Source organism: Polistes canadensis, unplaced genomic scaffold (genome assembly GCF_001313835.1).
Source record: "Polistes canadensis isolate GaletaPanama2010 unplaced genomic scaffold, ASM131383v1 scaffold_16, whole genome shotgun sequence".
Taxonomy (NCBI): domain Eukaryota; kingdom Metazoa; phylum Arthropoda; class Insecta; order Hymenoptera; family Vespidae; genus Polistes; species Polistes canadensis.
In genome coordinates, this window is record NW_014569563.1 from 537815 (window position 1) to 558094 (window position 20280).

The 20280-nt window shown below is 40.2% G+C and overlaps 1 long non-coding RNA gene across 1 annotated transcript in view; it reads right to left on the minus strand.

The window, feature by feature from the left end:
- The window catches only part of LOC106793609, a 35439-nt gene extending 15598 nt beyond the window's left edge, over window positions 1-19841 (minus strand). The window contains exons 1-3 of the long non-coding RNA XR_001382443.1: window positions 19443-19841; window positions 19064-19368; window positions 4362-4607 (exon numbers count right to left, since the gene is read on the minus strand). This is a non-coding gene — a long non-coding RNA (uncharacterized LOC106793609). The remainder of the gene's footprint in view (window positions 1-4361; window positions 4608-19063; window positions 19369-19442) is intronic.
- Between the last annotated feature and the right edge of the window lie 439 nt (window positions 19842-20280).

The following is a 20280-nucleotide window of genomic DNA, read 5'->3' on the forward strand; positions in this document are numbered from 1 at the left end:
CTCCTAACGAAACGATTTAAATCAACGTAAACCGTCGGGTAAGACTCGCTACTATCTCTTTCTCATTCATTTTTCTTAACTTTACTTTCCTGACTTTTGTATTCCAGTTACATTCATCACATTAGCAAATTTTTCATCGCGTTCCTCTCTCTCTCTCTTTGTCTCTCTTTGTTTTTCTCACGTTGCATATTATTTCTTTACGACTTTAACAAGTCGTCCTCAATTTGTATCGTCTTTTAAAGAGAATAAAAGTTTTCGAACGAATAGAAAAGAAACTCGGTAAAATAAGAGGGAGATCCTTTTTTTGTTTCGTTTGTGTTAATCGTCTTTCTAGAAAATTCATAATCACTTTTACCCGTATATTTTCTTTTTCTTTCCTTTTTTTTCTGTCGACCACAGTGATAAATATTCGAAGAGGGGTACAGCAGATCGACGTACGCGGAATGGGATGTTAAAGCGGGAAAGATTTAGCGCCTTTAAAATTACGAACCATTCCCTGGGGGGGTCGTCGGTAACTAGAACCGAGAGACTCGTCCGTCTCGGGATGGAGGTAAAACGCAAGGAGGAAAAGGTTACAGGGGTAACTTGTGAATCCTCTGGCTCTCGTAACGTTTTCGCGAAGACAAGCAGGAGTTGCAGAGGTGGACCCGACGTCTTTACGACGAGTATTCGTCTCTATAAAACTGTCTCGCACTCTTCCCGCGTATTCTCTCTCTTCCCTTTATTCGCCAAACTCCGACGAAGACTACACAAACGACTATACACAACTGTGATACAATGTCGGACGCGGAAAGGAGGAAAAGCGCGAGTGTTGTACGTATTCTTCTCTTCTTGACGTCTTCTCTACCAGAAACGAGAAGAAAGGACAATGGGCGGGTGGTGGTACATACATATGTTACCGGAAACCAAGAATTATAAACTTTATTTTGACAATTTATCTTACAAAGGTTGACGTACTTACGACTACGTTCCTTATCCGATCTACGTAATATATCTTCATTTTCGAGATTTTCTTACCAAGATTCAACCTATTCGTAAGATTCATTCTAAAATAATCAATCATGAGATTCAATCTTTTTTCTTGGCTTTAAACATTACACGATGGGTTATATAAATCGAATATATAGGGTGTATCTAAATAGCGAGTACACAATCGAGCTAGGAGGTAATTCTACGTAGTTATTTCTTTTAATTAATTATTTTTCTCGTGTTCGCGATGACATTTTTTATTTTGTTTCCCTAAGAGATACGATTCTTTTAAAAATTTTTCTCTTTAACTTAACGTCGAGAGTGTTAAAAACGTTATGTCTCTAAAAACTAGAGAACTAAAAAGCATCTAGTAGTTTAGCGAGTAGACGAGGACGTTTGAAATTCTTTCGTCGTAAGTTTTACGGTTTTAGTAAGAGATTTACGAGTTTCGGCCGCGATGTGACCACTAGTCCTTTAACATCATTAGCGAGTGGAAGTTTTTTTGAAACTGCTGCGAAGGTTCTCTCTTACTCTCGCTTCTGAAGGACCTGTACCGGATCCATCCTTTCTGTCAACCGAGAAGAATCGTTGGCGAGACCATTCGTGAGATGCTCTCGTGCGCATGCCACCACGGTATGCGAGTTCTCGGTTAAGTTCGGATATAAGACAAGCGCGTTAGAAAAAGTTTAATCGGCTTCCCAATGACACGGAACATGTCTTCGAAGGGATAGAAGGAAGGACCGGTGTATCCGGTTCGCCGAGAGTACGGCGTCGTTTCTCGTCGGAAGAATACTAGAGCGTCGTTATTTCTCGTTCAACTTCGTTCAACAAGAATTTACAGAAAATTGCTACTTATGTATCAAGATATATCACTTGTTTCTTATGTTTTTTATTAGATTTCAAAATCTACTATTTGTGGGATTAATATCTATCAAATTATCTTTTTTCAATAATTTACAATGAAATACTTATTTTGTCTTTTTAAACGCCCATTTATATATATATGTGTGTAATAAAGCTTAGAAATAGGTTGAGAAACATCTCTTAATGTCTTTTTGTACTTTCGTGGAAAGGACGTTACTATCGTAAATTACTAACGTTGGAGAATAGAAGCAGCTGTTTGACCACGACCAGTCGTTTTGATTTATTACGTGTTGATGGAGTTGGACTAATAAAAGACGACAGTTCTGTTTTTAACTTAGGAGGAACGTTTTGTGATATGCTTTTTTTTAAACCTCTATTCGTTATATACATATATATATGTATACACACACATTCGCGCGTATATGTGTATATAATGCATATAATATATCTGTTTTCGGTCGTAAAAACTATTACGGTAATGAATGCAGGATTTAAGTTGTAATTTACGGTTTTTATTTTGAAAGTATAATAAAAAGCATTTATGTGTTTTAGTCAATCTTAAATTAAAGTTGAAAATTCATGACTAACTGGGAGACAAGATTAGCATACCAGTTTATTTCAGTTCAATTGAAAGAACATATACCATGACCATCTAACATTTAACATTTTATTCGTACAAAGAAATATACATATTATAATAAATATGATCGTGTGTTCGAAATTTTAATATTGATTTGCAATGATGTTCAAATCGTTTATTTCGATGACGATTGTGTTCTTAATAAAAAGAATTAATATTTGTCATATAAATTGTGAATATTACGTATAACTTATTGTCTCGTTGTTCCATAAATTTTCTAGTTCGAGCAGTTATTTTCCTAAATCTTTTGAGTGAGTTATTATTTTTAACGACTATCGCGGGATATATAAAAATATTCTGTTATTTTGTTTCGATATTCTTCCTCTTGCTTGTCACGATAATCGATTAAAAATAAAAAAAATACATATGAATGATTTAATCTTAATCCGTCGACATTTCGTTTCTCAGTTATTTTCCTATTCATTTTTATTCTCTTTCTCTGCTTTTATTTTTCTTTTTCGTAAAGCCGTATTTAATACTTGGCCAACGATGATATATGTTTCGTGGACGTCTTTAAAGTTTAAAGGCATCGTAAATCGTTTGGAAGCTTATCGGACTTCGAGGATACGTTCCCAGCTGGACATAGAAACGCTGTTAGAGTGTTAGCCTATTCTATTATCAATGGTGACTTCAACGCCGATATGCGATTGGTATCTTCATCGCTCGTGTATTTTTTGCGTTCGTAATGACCAACCTATTTCACGTTTACGAGCACGCGTGAATTCGTGATGAACGAAAATAAAAATAATGGTTAGAGAGAAAAAAGAACGGAAAAAGGGTGACAGATAGACGGAGAATTGGAGAATAAGAGAGATAGAGAAGAGACAGCGTAAGAAAGAAAAGAGAGGGTAGAAAAAGAAATAATTGAACGAACAGTTAGAAAGAGAGAGAAATGTTTGCGTGACAGATAAACCTAAAAACCGGAAGGATATTAATCATGCGCTCGTTTTCACCTCTTCCAGACACGACTTATTTGTGGTCAGTTTTCATTCCTTAGTATGAAAGACTAGAATTTCACCTTTCTCAATGCAGTTCTTGGATAAGACTGCACCGATATTTCATTCCTCGTCGATTTCAAACGACGTCGTATAAATTGTCTTTGAAAAAAAAAAAAGAAAACAAATTTCCGGATCGTCGAGTTATTTTTCGAATTTTTATCAATGACGTTAAGTAAATACGATCCTGCTTTTTCATGAATGATCGATCAAAAATATTAAAATATATTAAAGGTTGGCCGAGTTTATATAACCAGTCTTGAAAAAGAAATTTATAGGACAGTATCCTTTATACAAATATGATTTTATTAGTGAAACGACAAAATATCGATCTTAATTAAAATCATGTTCTATAAGTCTGTTAATAGTTACAGTTACGTTTTAATTAGGCTAACAGGATTATGCATAATACGATATGGGTCGTTATATTCCGTGCTTATGATATGATACGAGATATGCAGGAAACAGGAAGAAATAAAACATACAGTACCAACATTATAATCAACTCGTATAGCTAAAACCTCTTGGACAAAGATACGATCGGATATTTGCATAAATGAAGATGTATATCTCATTTGATCGTATAGCTAGAAAACTAGGAACCCAAATAGGAAAGTATGAAAAAGTTTCTTCTCTCGTGATGCAGTAATGAAAAAAAATAAAACGACAATGTTGTTAATCGCAAATGGTAACAAGAAATATTAAGACATAGGCCTAGACTGTCCCTTTGTATCGTCGCGCGAAGTACCTACGTAAAAGTAAAAGGTTGCAGTCTTTCAAACTGCGAAAGACTCGGAAAGAGAAAAAGAAAGAGAGAGAGAGAGAGAGAGAGAGAAAGAAAGAAAGAAAGAAAGAAAGAAAGAAAGAAAGAAAGAAAGAAAGAGAGTCCGCACCTCGTCGTCCGCACGTTGTCGTCCGCACGTCGGCTGCACGTCGCGCGCGCTAAATATAAAAGCACGGGGCTCGCGGGCACGCACCGACAGCGGCAGCAGCAGCAGCAGCAGCAACAGAAACAGCAGCACCACCAGCACCAGCAGCACCGCCTAGCGTTCCGTGCCTACGCCATCTTGCATGGAAGAGTCATTTGCGTTGGCCCGGCCCACAGAGGGCAGCCTGGCTCCGCCTCCGGTTGCCCGCTTCTACATAAGCAGAACCATCTTTATTACCCGCAGGCACTAACCGTAAAGGAATCGGAGACTTGCTCTCTTGCGAGAGAGGGCGAAAGAGGAAAAGGGAGGAAGAAAGAGATAGATGGATAGTGCGGGTTGCCGGAGCGGGTGGGGAGGGGGCAAAAGCGGAGAAAGACAGATGGAGAGAGAGAGAGAGAGGGKGAGAGGGAGAGGGAAGGGTTGAAAGAAGGGAGAGAGAGAGAGAGAGAGAACTGGACCGGTCTTACACACAGAGGCGCCGCACTTCGTGTAGAGAGACGAAGAGTACGAAAAGGGGGACACACAGTACGTTTCTCCTGTTCGTGTTTCTTCGAGATCGACCGCTCGTTTCGGGGATCGGCCGAAGAATTATGGTATAAAGTGGTAGGGCATGACGGTGCCGTAGGCATAGTTTGTCTTTATAACGTCTGCGTGGCCGCGGCGGAACATCAAACGAGCCGCTGATGGCTCAAAGTGCCTGACCGGGATATAAATCCACGGCCCACCTCGGCTCGTCCGCCCAGGACGAGTCTCTCTTTCTCTCTCTCTCTCTCTCCCTCTCTCTCCCTTTCTACTTCTCCTTATTCTCTTCGTGCACTTTTTCTACTCTTTTTCCTTCCACTCCTTTATTTCACCCCTCCACACCCGCCTTCTTTCCATCTACCGGGCTCCTCATCCCCCTCCCGCCCACCTATATCCTCGTCGTCGCAACTCTTTACGAGGGAACACACGCTTGTCCTTTCTTTCCTGCCCTTCGCCACGGATATCCCGATCCTTCCGTTCTGCTTTAACGCTTTCCGCCACCCCAGTGTTTTCGATCTTCGTGCTTCTCATCACGAAATCTTGTGAAACTTCGGTCTATGTCTTCTTCAATGCCGCTGTGTTTTGTTTAGTGACTATTTCTTACACAAATTAGTGAGATCAAAGAGTTACGATGAGGGTTTTACTTTGCTTAAATTAGTGACTTTCCAATGGTGACAATCATTCATAGATAATATATAGGACTTGTTAAGATTTTGGTGTCGGCGAAATATGATCGATAATTTGTTTTTTTATTTAAAAAAAAAAAAAAACAAACAAACAAATGAAACAATATAAAAAAATATTCACTTTGTTAATTAGAGATTTTAGATAAAAAAAAAAAATATTTATCCCGATAGATTCACGTGAAGAGAACTTAATGCAGAGATAAGAGGGTGGAGGTCGTCGCAAAGTGACGTCAGTTATCAAAAGGGCGCGGTGTTAGAAGGACACGCGGTAGTTTTGTCGCGGAAGATATCGGACAAATGGGGTTGTTCCGTAGACAGGCGGGTTATCTCGGTCGGCCGTCGAGTAGCCACCCTACTAAATCACTCGGTTCGAGTCCACGACCTCTGCCGCCGTTATCCCTAACAACCTTTATAGCCAGAGAGCTTTGATGTAGTCCCGTACTACTTTCTTTCTAACCTTTCAAAAGTCGCTCAGTATAATTGATGTTCATCGCTTATATTAGGTGCTACGAACGAATTATTACTTTTCCTTTATTTTTCCCATTTCATTAGCGCGTATACAAATTGACATATCGATTGAAATACGCGAGAAGCGTGAACATTTCAATGTAGATCACGTTTTTAAATAAGACACACGACAAAAATAAAGATATACTTTACAAAAATATTTATATAGAAATGTATTTATTTTTCATTCAATAGATTCAAAATTGTTAAAGAAAAAAGATAGCAGAATCTTAACAATATTTTATATAAAGAATAATATAATTTATAAATATCGTATATATCATACGATAGAACGACTGAATTTTAATCCAACATAATATGTAGTATTTTTTTTTTCAATATAACCAATGAATACTTTACTAGATCCCTTTTTCCCCAAAAAACGTAAACTTCCTAAGAGGTCTTGACAGTGAAAGCACACGTTGAACGAAACGTAGAACAGTTTGTAAATAAATTCGCAACGCTTTTCTACGTTGAAGAAGAGCCAAAACGGAAATGATAGGAGGTATAGAAAGAGAGAGAGAGAGAAAATGTAAAAAATCGAGAAAGAAAAAGCGGGACGTATAGCTGTGGTCGATCGTGACGAGAAGGTTAAGGGACGAAAGGCGAATGGCGAAATAAAAAGGGGGGAAAGTCTTTGGTCGTAGGGAAAGAAAGACGGGGAGGGGAAATACACGATGTTTCCGTAGCGGAACTGGCTTGTTTACCGGCACAGACACTATTGGCTTCTCATTCGAGTCTCGGAATTGCGAGCGCGCTCACATTCACTGAGCATAAAGGCACAGGGATATTGCTTCCCTTTGTGCACGCGCGAACGCCGTTTCCTTAATTTATTTATCTTTGTCAGCGGGCGGCGGCTGCTGCTGTTGCTGCTGCAGCCTCACGCCACACACATACGCACACACACAGCCAGATACGCAGCACGCACACTTTCTCTCTCTCTTATCCTTACATTATTCCTACCATTGGATGGTTTACGTTGAGCCAAGCTGATTCCGAGCCTTTGAGAATTGACTTCGACTCGCCGCCAGCGTCGACCCTCACAAAACACAAATTCTTCCCTTCAAATGCTTTCTCTCTGTCTCTCTCTCTCTCTCTTTTTCTGAAGTCTTTCTTATAATTCTGAACGACGTTCGCGCCAGAATTCATTTCGACGTCGATCGTTAACACGGCCATTGAAAGAAATTATTTTGGCAGCTGGTTTTACGTGATTCACACACAATGTCTAGTATGATTGGATTTCGAGAAAATTAAATTTCGTTTATCATTTATCTTTCATTTGTCATGCCGAAAGAACAGATGTTAAGCATTGAATCGTGCTAAGCTTTAATATACAAATCTCGACTCCGTATATATAATATATTCCAGACAGATCAAACGAATTTCTTATTACGAATGATAAGTCACTATCATTTATACGTTTTGAACAATTATTGTCCTAGCAGATATTCTTGATAATATATCCAAGTATATCAAAGAACGACAGCTTTGTTCGTGTCAGACGTAAAACTACTGTATATCGAATAATCGATCTTTCAACGGAACATTCAACATACCCCTTACGGTATTCTATTCTTTGCAACCCTTCTAGACTCTCATATTTATCAAACGCACGTTGGAGTACCAAAAAAGAGAGCTGCTGCACGTTGACGGAAACGCTTATTGCGTCCACAAACAGCTTCGTCACCGGGGTAGAAATTAATCAACTAGAAGGACGGGACCGAGATTATCAGCTTTCGCTTCAACACTGCGGTTTTGTCCGGCCGAGATCCCTGAAGGCCGAGATCTCTGCCAGTCTCTCCCTCGCTGGCATTAGGAAGTTGGATGGCGTTGGCTGAGCTAGAATGGATTGTTGCCCTCGGGGGTGTAGGTGGATAGGAACGAATTGAGAAAGGGTGGGTTTCTCTATCTATCTATCTATCTATCTCTCTCTCTCTCTCTCTCTTTCTCTCGTTCGCTCTTTCATTCCCTTATTCGTTCCCTCACGTTGTCCGCCTTACTTTTATCCTGCCTAGCTCGTAAAGCGATCGAGCGTTTATTCGCCATACTACCGAGGACAAAGTGGCCTGCGCTCCCTGTCGACTGCCGCTATTTGTCTCCCAAAGAGGAAATCTAAAACTGTGACTATCCTTTTTCGGTATAACGCAAACACTATGAATGATAAACGGGATTCACGAGGAGCAGTTTAATAAGATGATTTGTACCGTCGGGGCGTCAAGGCATTTCTAGATTTTTAACAGACATTCGATCATTCGGTGTGTTGTCGGAGTTCAACGAGAGTCATCAATCTTTGAGAAATATTATTTCGAAAAGATGTTCGGGCATCTGACGTAATTAATTATTTGTAATTTAAGTCTTATCGTCAATTAGTTAAATGAACGATATGAAAGGGATATTGAATGATGCCATAAAGGCGTCACTTAAATAGATTTGAAGTATCGTCTCTACTAGGGGGTTTTAAGTTGCGAAGGATCAACGGTAGGAAAGGTGATCGTTTCGTTCGACGTTCGAATCGATCGATGGTAGTGACTAATCGCGAGTCGGAACCGCTCTTCATCCTCAAGGCGGACAAGGAGACGAACGAAGCACCTCTAATTGCCGGTATCACTCTGGCGCACTTCTTCGCGGGCATTTATCACCGAGGATGTACCTACTGGCGAAAGTCGAAAGAAGACGAAGAAGAAGAAGAAGCAGGAGGATCGGAGAAGAATGAGGAGGACGAGGACGAGGACGAGGACGAGAAGAAAAGTAGGAGGAGGAGGAGGAGTCGACGGTTCGGCTTTCGAATCTCTCTTTCTCTCGGGTCGTGTTGCTCTCCTGCTCGGTTGCTTGGTTGCTTGCTCACTCGCTCTCCCTGGCAAGCTGGATTGGTATCGGAGCGATATATCTCGGGATTGGCTTCGCAGTGGCGGATAGTCCGCATCGAAGCAACGATAGGGGAAAGGGGTGCCACCTTGATAAACGAGCTCATAAATAACGGTAACGTCTCCACCGAAAACTCGGCCGGGTAAATGTATATCCGGGCCCCGGGAGAGGTGTAGCGGAACGCACGGAACACCGAGAGAGAAACAGGGGCGTGCTCGTTTGTGCGCGCGCAACTCGCGCGAGATGGTGGCGCCGCGCGGCGGCGAATAACGTAGACCGAGCTCCTTCGTAAGCTCTCTAACGGAGAGCGCGGCTAATTTAAGATCCTATTGAGATATTTATGGGATCATAAAGCGGAACTGGCTGCTTCTATCGCCGGCAGCCATGCATGAGTCGCGCGCGACCCACAGCCAAGCGGTAGTTTGTATCTTTGTTTATAACCGACGTACCAACGACCAAGTCCGAGACCCATCCAAAGAGCGCGTACGCTTTATTTCGGTACGCTCGATCAAATAAGTCCGAGCCGCCAACGAGGATGCGCTCGGCCCGAATTTATTGGCTCGCGCGGAACTTAAATCGCGTGGGCAGTAGCATCCAACGCATCTCTTTACCTCTACCATTCTTCTTGACTCTTCCTTGTCGATATGTTTCGGATTATATCTCGCGAGATGATGCTTTTCTACGCGCACGAAGTCCATACAACAACGAAATGTCAACAAATGAACGCGTGCACTGGTTAATGTTTAGAAGAGTTATCGGAACGCAGCTGTATTCGACAAACTCTCTCTCTCTCTCACTCTCTCTCTGCCATGGTAATCCTTAGAAAAGACACACGGGTATGACTCGACGATCGTAAAAACGTTCAATTTATTTCTCTTTCGGCGATCGTAAACTATTCCACGATGTTTCACCGATTAAAAGGATATTCTCGCGGGAGAAAATTTTTCTCAGAGAAAAGTCGAAAAGTATCTTTTTCTTTTTTTTTTTTTTTCAAGCGGAATTAAGAACCTCGAAGAAGATCGCCCGAGTACGATAGAGACTCAAAAGTTTGCTCACGAAGGCTCACAGTCGTCCGATTTTCGGAACTCATCTAAATAATTCTAAACAGTCCCTCTGGCGAAGTTCTTTTAAGCATTTCGCCTCTTATCGAGATGCTTACCACGGTTCCTCGAAGGAAGGTCGGAGAGCGTTAACGTCGGACGCGCTATTTCGGTTCGCGCCGTATCCGCTCGTAAAAGTCGCCCAAGGCGTGGGCATCCATCCTAATTAACAACCATGGAACCAGGTAGGGGACCATCTGATACCGCAGCGAGTATAATCCGCTCGTTACCAACACGAAGGCCACACGGAGAAACGTTCGACTCTACACACCACGGTTCTTCCTCTCTCGACCTGGCGAGCCGATAGACTTTGCGTCTTCCTTTCTTCGAGAGAGTTACCTTCCAAACCTATCGCTACGTCGTAATTCTCTGTTGCATTCTCTTGCCCTTGACCTAACGAGCTTTTATCTTTTACTTTCTCTTTCCCTGTAGTACCTATCAACCAATTATCTCCTATAATAAAATCAATTAATAACGGATACAAAAGAACCGAGATGGCGGTGGTTAAAAAGTTACGCGACAAATGTATTTTGAAAAAGGTTTAAAGGTTCGATCGCGTGCGAAAAGGGGATCGAACGAGATGAGCGAGAGGTGGGACGCGCGGACGTGGCAGATAAATAAGACGCATCGCTTTGGGAGTCGTAGCATCGAGATACGTACGAAAGGGGAAGATCAATGCGACGTCGCTGTCGACTCGAATATATACGAGGGATTTTCACGAGTCTCGCTTCACGTTACGCTCGCGCAGAAACATTGGCTCTCTCTCTCTTTCTCTCTCTCTCTTTCTCTCTCTCCCTCATTCGGCTGTTTTAAATCAGTATCAATCGTAATTTTTAATCCGTGGCAGATCGACGTGCCGATGCCTAAAAGAGTAACGAGCTGCCGAGAGAGAGAGATTGGAAAAGATAGGAAGAGATAGGGGGAGATGAAAAGAGATAGAACGAGGATAGAACTCTCTTCCAGCTCTACTAGAATAAAATCGTAAGACTTATCCTTAATAAATCAAGTATCCTATTCGAACGTCCGTTGGCAGGCATGTAACGGAACGAAGTATGGCGGCGGTAGTCGATGGTGGCTCTACCTATCGGTCCGTCGTAGAAGGTAATCCCGTAAGTCGTAAAACGTGTCAGAATGTCCAACAAACACCTACTCATTAGCCCAGGTAGGCCGGACCGCGCGGCGCGCGGAGCGCTAAGATTGCACAAACACGCATTAACTCGGTGTGGGTAAGTTATGGTTCGGGAGAGAGCATAATTCACTCGAGCGAAGAAAGTGTTGGTTTACCTTCTTCGAGCTGTTCGTGTGAGGGCTCCGACTCCTCGTTATTTTATCGGGTGCTGGCCGGCACGTACGTCTCGGAGCTAATTGAAATCCACGTTCTTAAATTCGGGTAGACTTTGTCCGCATCTGGGAGACTTATTCTTCTCGAGTTGAACGTCGCCACTGAGAAAATAAGAGAGAAGGAAAGAAAGAAAGATAAATAGAGAAACTTTTGCGAAAAGGTAAGCCCGGTCAAGAGGATTAAGGACGATATCCCGGAGATCTTCGTTTTTCGCTTGGATTTGTTGCTGACGTAACGTACCTCCGCCGCACAGGCTTGTCCCTGCGATACATTAATGGCGTCAAACCGAGGATAGATTTATCTTTAGGGATGTACAAGGGTCGGAGAACTCCAAGTGAGATCTAATAAACGATACGCGATAAGGATTCCTATAATCCCGGATAAAAACGTTCGATGAAATTGTTCCTTGTATTGTTTGTCTTAAAACGAATGTTATTTAATGCATCTATCATTTCAGTCGAATTCTCTCATTTTCCTCAATTAAATTCCATTAATAGTACAATTACAAGAAGTCGTCGCTTAACCGTGAAAAAAAATTGCAAAAGTTATTTAAGCTTATTCAAAGATAGCAAACGTTTCCGAAAGAAGAACGATCCAATTTCAACGACCCCTTTGAACTGTAAATAAAATGAATGAAACGAAGAAAGAAAGAAAGAAATAAGTAAGTATCTTTCGCAAATTGTCCAGACTATATTCGCTTATTAAATTTCAAGAAGTCGTGCCTCTAAAGTCCTTATCTCTAGCGACTTCTTGTGCCAAGGAGAGGGAGGGAGGAGGATCGTGTAACGAGCGGAATGATTTGCGTCGAAGCTCACGATCGATCTATCTTTCGGATCGAGTTTTGTTCAGAGAGTAGAAGAGTGCAACGGCTTCGAGTTGTGTTCACCGATGGTAGAATACATATACACAGAGAGAAGAGAACTGGTGTTGCTGTTAGAGAGTGGTGCTGCCGTAGCCGGTGCTGTTGCTGTTGCTTTCTCTACCCACACGTCGTCGCAGTCTTCTTCGTGGTACCTCTTCCGGTTCTTTTCGCGCTTGCGCGTGCGCCTACACGGAGAACGGTAGTACGTGTAGGTATAGAGAGCCCAGGAAGGCGTGCAAAAGTTCCTCTCGCTCTGGCACAGCAACAGCAAAAGCAACAGCAACAGCAGCCGCCTCTCGTACGAAGAGAACCGATAGACATCTTCGCCGACTCTCCCGCCGCCGTCTAACTAATTGGCTACTGAATTACTGGGCGACATGACCAGTTATTGCTTCGTGCCTCACCTCGCTCGAGTATATCGGAGCTTGAATCTTGCGGTTCGAAGAGCCATAGAACCAACGTCTCTCTCTCTCTCTCTCTCTCCCTCTTTCGCTTGCTTGCTCGATCCTTTTCTCGTACCTAGCCGTTTCTCTCTACTATCTGAACCACCTCTCTTTCTCTTACTCGGTTCGGGTTAATGACGACTCGTAATACAGCGACGCTCGTGAAACCACCGCTCGTAATGGCCTGGGAGTGCTCCCCACCGGAACGACATACATATTTATCTAAGTGCGGTGTCTTTACGCCGTTAAAATGCGCTCGATGGCAAACAGTATCGTTCGAATCCGTCTCGAACAATCTTTTCGCACGATTTTAAGTATGTATATATATATATATATATATATATATACATATACTTATCAAGAATAAATCAAATTGTTCGACGATATTTTATTCTATACGTTGTTATATCTTCTTAATTTAACGTTGATCATATTTAGTATGTTCTCCCATGTCACCACACGGATCGTATTAAAAATATTATTTATTTTATCGTATATATATTATCTTGGGGGGGGGGGGAATCAAATTGCATTTATGTATCCGCGTGATATTTGTAAGAAGACGATGCAAAAGTTTCAATCTTTCTTTTTATTCTTATTTTTTAAATAACTATCCGACAAACACAGTTGAGAAAAGTGTCGTATCATAGGGGTGTGGTCGTCGTGTAATATCTGCTCGTAACCAATGTTATTAACCCTCGATGTCAGTACCCATTCAAACGAAATTATGAGAGAGTCGTAATAAATTAAGAAAGATATTACCCAGGGGATAATAAATTAATAACTTTTACTAAGCGGGACGAATCGTGGCAATAAAAGTGACGATATTATACGTTTGCAGCTTTTGACAAGTGCTCATGGATAAACCTAATCGAGAGAACTCGTAGATTTACGCAGGCAGTACACGTTCCCGTATAACTGTTCTTCCGCGTACGACTTTCCTCTTGCAAAGCCCGTATACCTTTCGAACGCGCGATACCGTCCGGTAAAAGCCTAACGATGTAAAAAAAGATCCATGGGCAATATAAGAGAGAATCATTCTTATTTTTCCTTTTTTACAACGTTACGGAACGTGTAAATACAAAGTTTAAAAAGTTAAGACACGTGTGAACTTACGTATTACTAATGCATTTGTCTAAAACCATACGATATCGTTCCGTAAACGATGACGATGATAATAATGATGACATATATGATACTGGCAATAATAATAAAAAACAATTACGTCACGTAGGGTCAATTCGAGGATAACTGAAATGTCCGAATAAAAATATACGATGGGCGTATATTATTTCTTGCGGGCAACCTGTTATATTATATGATGATACAGTATTACGAGAATCGCTGGAACTCGAATTCGAACGGTTAAAATGTATTTCGATAAAATATAATATATCTGCGAGCTCGAATTCTCGTAGTTATAATCGGAGAGAGAATTTTACAGCACGCAAAGGGGAATATGGTGGTCGCGTTAGAGTGAAGTAGAAATAAAAAGAAACAAAAAAAAACAAACTAAAAAACAAAAAAAGAAAAAGAGAAAAGAACGAAAGGAAAGAGAGAAGCGTGCCGTCAAGAGAAGAGCTAGTAGCACTCGATATAGAAACACAGCGGGTTTTCTCCTTTCGAAGGGGGGCTTTACGTGCGGGCGAGTTAAGGTACGAGTACAAACCGAGGTACCCCTCGGTGATATACGACTTTGTGGGTGCTCGCACGATACGCCAAGCACTAAAAGGCTTAACGAGCATCTTCGTATGCCATGGCAGTCCAGAGTAAACAGGACGTGGCTTATCTTGTCACGAAAAATCTGCGGAGGGAAGCTCCTGGCTGCTCGCTGCCACTTATTTTTCTTTCTCGGTCTTCTCTCTCTCTCTTTCTCTCCCTCACATTTTTGTCTTTTTCTTTCTCTTTCTCTCTCTCTCTCTCTCTCTCTCTCTCTCTCTCCCTCTCTCTCTCTCTCACCTATTCTTACCCTTTTTTCATAATGTTACCAGCAAACACAAGACCTTTTCGTTACGCTGCCCGCACTCCAACTATTTCGGATTTTCGTCTAAAAACTTTTGCCCCGGTCTTTGACTTTTTCTTTTTCTTTTTTTTTTTCAACCTACGCCAAACTCGTCTCGTCCAACCCCTTCAAAGCGATTACGAGTTCTTAATGTTTGTACACTCACGTTCGAGGATTCTAACGAGCCCCGAGTAATTGCTAATTTGTAATTAAGTTTCCCTTCCGTGGCGATGAAGGTGGTTTCGCTTCGTCGGTGAAGTTCATGAGAATGAAATTCGAAACGATGTCTGCATGTGACTCGGTTTAAGAATTTCTTCTCTCTCTCTTTCTCTCTTTTTCTCTCTCTGTTTGAGAAAGTCCGGACGTTTTTATCTGATTCGGTAATCTCTTGACGATTTTATTTGATACATATAAAGCCAGTTTGTGAACATTTATTCGAAGGAAACAAAAACAAATAAACTAATGGCGAGTAAGGAATTAGCGATAAACGAGAATGAATATCGGTGTGAAACGATTTCGCGTTAAATTCCACGACACTATTTCTCGTCTATTATATCGGCTTTTCGACAGCTTTGCTCCAGCTATCCGAGATTTATCTCGACCACTATAAGGATTTCGATAGGAGGAGGAGGAGGAGGAGGAGGAGGAAAAGGAGGGTGGGGAGGAGAGATTCACGGGCTTCTCGCGGTCGAGTTTATTCGCGCGCATTTACATGATGCTTTCTAATTAACATTCGACACGTTATCCGTCGATTCTATTTTATACCGTTACCACCAGCAATTACCTACATTTACCGGAAATTATTATCTCTAACGCTTCATTATCTCTTAATGAAGCAACGCGGTATCGGACGAGAGTGCCGATGGAGACGTCGCTCGACTAATTGCCGGCCCTCTCTCTCTCCCCCGCCCCTTTCCCTTTCCCATCCCTCTCGTCGTCGCGACAACCGAAGGCTAATGTCCGAGCTACGATCGATTCTAGATACGCTCAATTACGCATCTAACACGCTTCCAAGTATAATAATCATAACGATATCAACAAATTGCCGATTAAATTTTTTACCGTTCTAACGAGGTGAAAGAACCAACTTGACGGTAGACCAATTTTTTGTATGTTTGTTTTTTAATTCTACCAGGACCTCTACACCAGATCTTCTTATTCATTATCTACTACGTAGATACCCTTATTTGTATTTATCGTTAATAATTATTTTATCGATATCGTCGTTGGAAAATGTTGATACATTTAAAAAGAGAGATTATAAGCAAAAAGAAAACTTTAAGAACCGACCATATTAAGACGAATTTATATGCGAAATTATTTATGCCAAATGAAATTTGTCGAGAACCGAAACCAGATCGTCTACTTCTTCTTCGATAAGACCAAGGATTCGAAATAAAAGTCGACACGGTTAGTAAGAATAAATTCCATTTTGGGATACGGAACATCGATTTTTTTTCTTCTTCTTCTTTTTTTTCTCTTCTCTTTGCTATATAAAAATATATATTTCCGACATTCGAGGACCGACGACTAAGGATTTACCTTCGGTAATTCCTTTTTATAAAGGTCTCGTGGTAACTGGCGATCGTTACCAAAGCTACGACGAAATCTATTTTTCAAATCGTTACTATCTTTGCGTGAGTTTGCTCGTTCGTTCGTTCGTTCGTTCGTTCCTTCCTTTACTATTCGATAATGTTAAACTATCGGGACAAGAAAATATATTATACCGGGTGTGTGCGCGCGCGTGTGCAGCACATTGCGTGTTCATAACGTTATGCCGTTTATAGCGAACTCTACTAAATTATACGATAAGTAGTCCATAATCCGTACCGGTGAATTACTATCCTCGTATAATACCACATTCGACGTGCAACGCGTCCGATAATTTCTCTTTTCGCCCACTCGCAAAGCCGTTCGATACGAATTACCGCCATTGCCGGTGCATTGCTCAAAGGAAGTGTCTTGCATCATCGTATTATGTATATATGTATACCTATATGTATGTATGTGCGTATGTATACTATTCGTTCGAGTGCGAAAGTGAACGATCAGGATGAAGAATTTTTTTGTTTTTTTTTGTTATTTCTCCTTCTCTTTTCTCTATATCTTCTTTTTCACTTACGGAAACTTTCTTTTTCGCTCTCGATTACACCGTTCTTATCTCACCTCGATATTACAGACGTTGTGATCGTTGCGTTCTCTCTTCTTCTCGTGATAATAAAATACATACAGAGTTAAAGTATAAGTACCTACGATCCTCCCAAGTGAAATAATCGACGAAGCATAACACGCCAAAGATAATGTCTTCGAGAAAATACTTTAAACGCATCGACCGACTGGCCATTCAATTTTCTTCATTTTATTCGATACGTTTATGATATCTTTTTAAATGACATTTACGAGATTTTAATCGTCGGTTATAAATGGAGAGTTATACGAAAAAAATATGACGGATAATTTTTCCTTAATGTCGTATCGGGAAAGGTAAAAAAATGTTAATTGCAATTGACGTATAGATTTATGCACATTTAAAGTAATTTTATGAAAATTGACACCTCGATCTGTTAATTGAATGTCTTTTAAGTACGTTTAATATTATTTTTGTCGGCTAACTCGATATCGCGTGAAAGTTTGTAATTCAAAAAAAAAAGAAAAAAAAAGAAAAAGAAAGAAATAAAGCGGCAAATAGCGAAGGTCGGCATATGTTACAACAATATTCTCATTCGCGCACTTTTACATTTTACATATGTTATTTTATAATACAATAAGGTTATAAATTCGACGGGAAAGTACCTCGTAGGACGAGTCAGTGTGGTGGCTTATTAATACGAGATGTCGTATTATCGAGGATCGTTCGAGTGGTGGTTTACCATGCAAACTGAATGAATACCAAACTGAATTCGAGTAGGTTAGCAAGGCGAGAAAACACAAAACTGGCCGAATATACCCTGTAAGGTTCAATAAAAAGAGAAAACTACAATTCGGAGTTGTGAATTTGACTGTAACTCCTCTAACTTGTGAATCCGATAAGTATATATGTCCGTGAATCCAAGTAAAATGTTGGAAGAATGGTTAACTCGACGTCTAGTTAACGTACGAAGGTAAGGAACATAACCGTTATCGTAACCATTCTCATTAAGGCGGCACGACCGTAAGCTTGCAGTTCTTTCGCCGAACGAGGCCTCAAAGCAAAAGAGAAGAATATAGTTGGAAGTCAATTTATTGAATTGAAAGCCACAGATATTTCTTTCTAACATTCAAATTAAACGAAGATTACATTTATTTAATGCTGATCTAAAGCTATAAATTCAAAGGTTCATTGATTATTCGTATATAGTAATGGATTTAAAGAATCGTATGTTTTAGAAAGAAAAAGAAAAAACATCAGAAACAATAGGATAAAGGGATAGAGTTTGAAATGTCGGTTAATAATTTATTCTTCGCGTTGGATATTCTCAGTTATTTGCGAAAATTAGGAAGAGAGGCAAACAAAATGATGAAAAAGTAACGACGTGTCCCGAAAATGAGAACCACTGATGGAGCCACCTGTACCGTCAAGTATGGGTGTACGTATCCATATTATAAATCCAGGAGATAATGACGACATGTTTATACTCTTCATTTGTATGCTAGGCGAGGAACTTCGTCCGTGGCCGCACACCAGACCAGCTCGTTCCTTGTCCGCATACGTCTGTCCGTTCGACCAGACAGCCGCCTGCCATCCTCAGTGGCGTAACACCTGTCTCCCCTTTTCTCTCCCTCTCTCTCTCTCTCTCTCTTTCTCTCTCTTTCTCTCTCTTTCTCTTCTTCCGACTCATCAGACTCTCCTTGACTTTGAATATTCGTATTTTTGCCGTGTCATAAATCTTCTACCTTACTTATAGGACATCATTTGTTATATTAAATTTTATCGTATAACGTATGAAATATATAAATTGTTATGTTAATTTATATATATATATGAATTTGAGAGTAATAGTAAAAATGAATAATAACCGAGTATAAATAATTTCAAGTAAGTACAGTTTGTATAGAGACTTTTAAATCTTGGGACTCAGGGATGTAAAGATTTCTACAGGATTGTAGAAATAAGAGATAAGCTCTTTATAGGAAGATTTAGGAAAAAAATTAATGATAGAAACCTTTTAGAAAAATCTACAGATTCGGATAAGACTCCGCAGGACCTAACGTGACATATACGATACGTCAAAACCGAAACATTTTCGATTTAGCAATCGAACAGCTGAACAGCTAAGAAGAATTTAATCCTTAATAAATATTGTATGTTTCGTTAAAAAGTTATTTTCGTAATAACATAAATTTGATGTTACACTTACGTGAATCGACACAAGTTTTTATTGATGAAAGATGGAAAAATTTGTGGGCCAGCAATCGAAAAGAATTGATAGATGGGTAAAAGGATACGGTTGTCAATCGTATCGATTTTACGGTGCAAATTTTAATCGTGGATAATTCGAGCGTAAACGCTTGAACCCTTTTGAAAGTTTAACTTTGACCGTCCGTGTGCGAATCGATTGATCCGAGGATGATCATCGGATTTATAAGTTTTTAATCATTGCTGTAGAATATCTTTGAAAAATTCCTTCTTGTCTCGAGGTCGTCTCCATATTGGTCCGTAGGACTTTCTCATAAAGCACAAGATTCTTACCGTTCGCGTATAAAATGGCTTTATTATACAAAATATATGCAAATTACCTTATTTACGATTATGGTCGCTAATTATATTGCGTACTTATACACAAAATGTCAACGTGGCTGCGCCGACGCGCCATACGTTTGACTTTTTACGAGCCACCGACGATACTACCGACTCTCGCATAAGCTTCACCCAGAAGAACTCAGTCTCTGTGTTCGCAAACTCTTACAGATATCATCCTACGTGTGAGAGGGCTATGCGTAACGTATATGTTACAGGCTTAACGATCGCAAAATAGTCCGACGGTTGGTTACATTTAGCCCTACCTATCGCGCGACAAGAACATTACCGCCAACGATATTGTCCGTTCTTTCTCTCCTTTTTTGTTTTTTTTTTATTTTTCTTCAAATGTAGAACGTGCTACAGGAACCATTATTGACTTCTTTTTCTTTTCACGAAATCAAGGATCCATCTCGAAAATTTTGAGATTTGTAAAATCTAGTCCCGACGAATGAAATTAAAAAAAAAAAAAAAGAAACGAAGTGCATTCTTTCTTATTCTTCTTTTTTTTTTATTAATAATAGGTACGATTAATTAATATTAATTGTCTACGTTGCAAAATTCGAAGAAGAAGAAAGTAACGCGTATTAAATTATATGTCTTTGACGAGACATATTGTATATATCTCTCTCTTAACTTTTTGATCAATAGTGTAAAGAATTAATTGACAGATAATAGATTTTTTTTTCCGATTCATCGATCGAACGAGCTCTAATGTAAGCTTAGCTTATATACCAACGTAAAAGATTTATGGCTTTCCGAGGTACGTTATTTAGGTATTTGCGTTCATTAAAACATATGACGATTGATGTCTAGATCCTTCGTAACGATAGATCT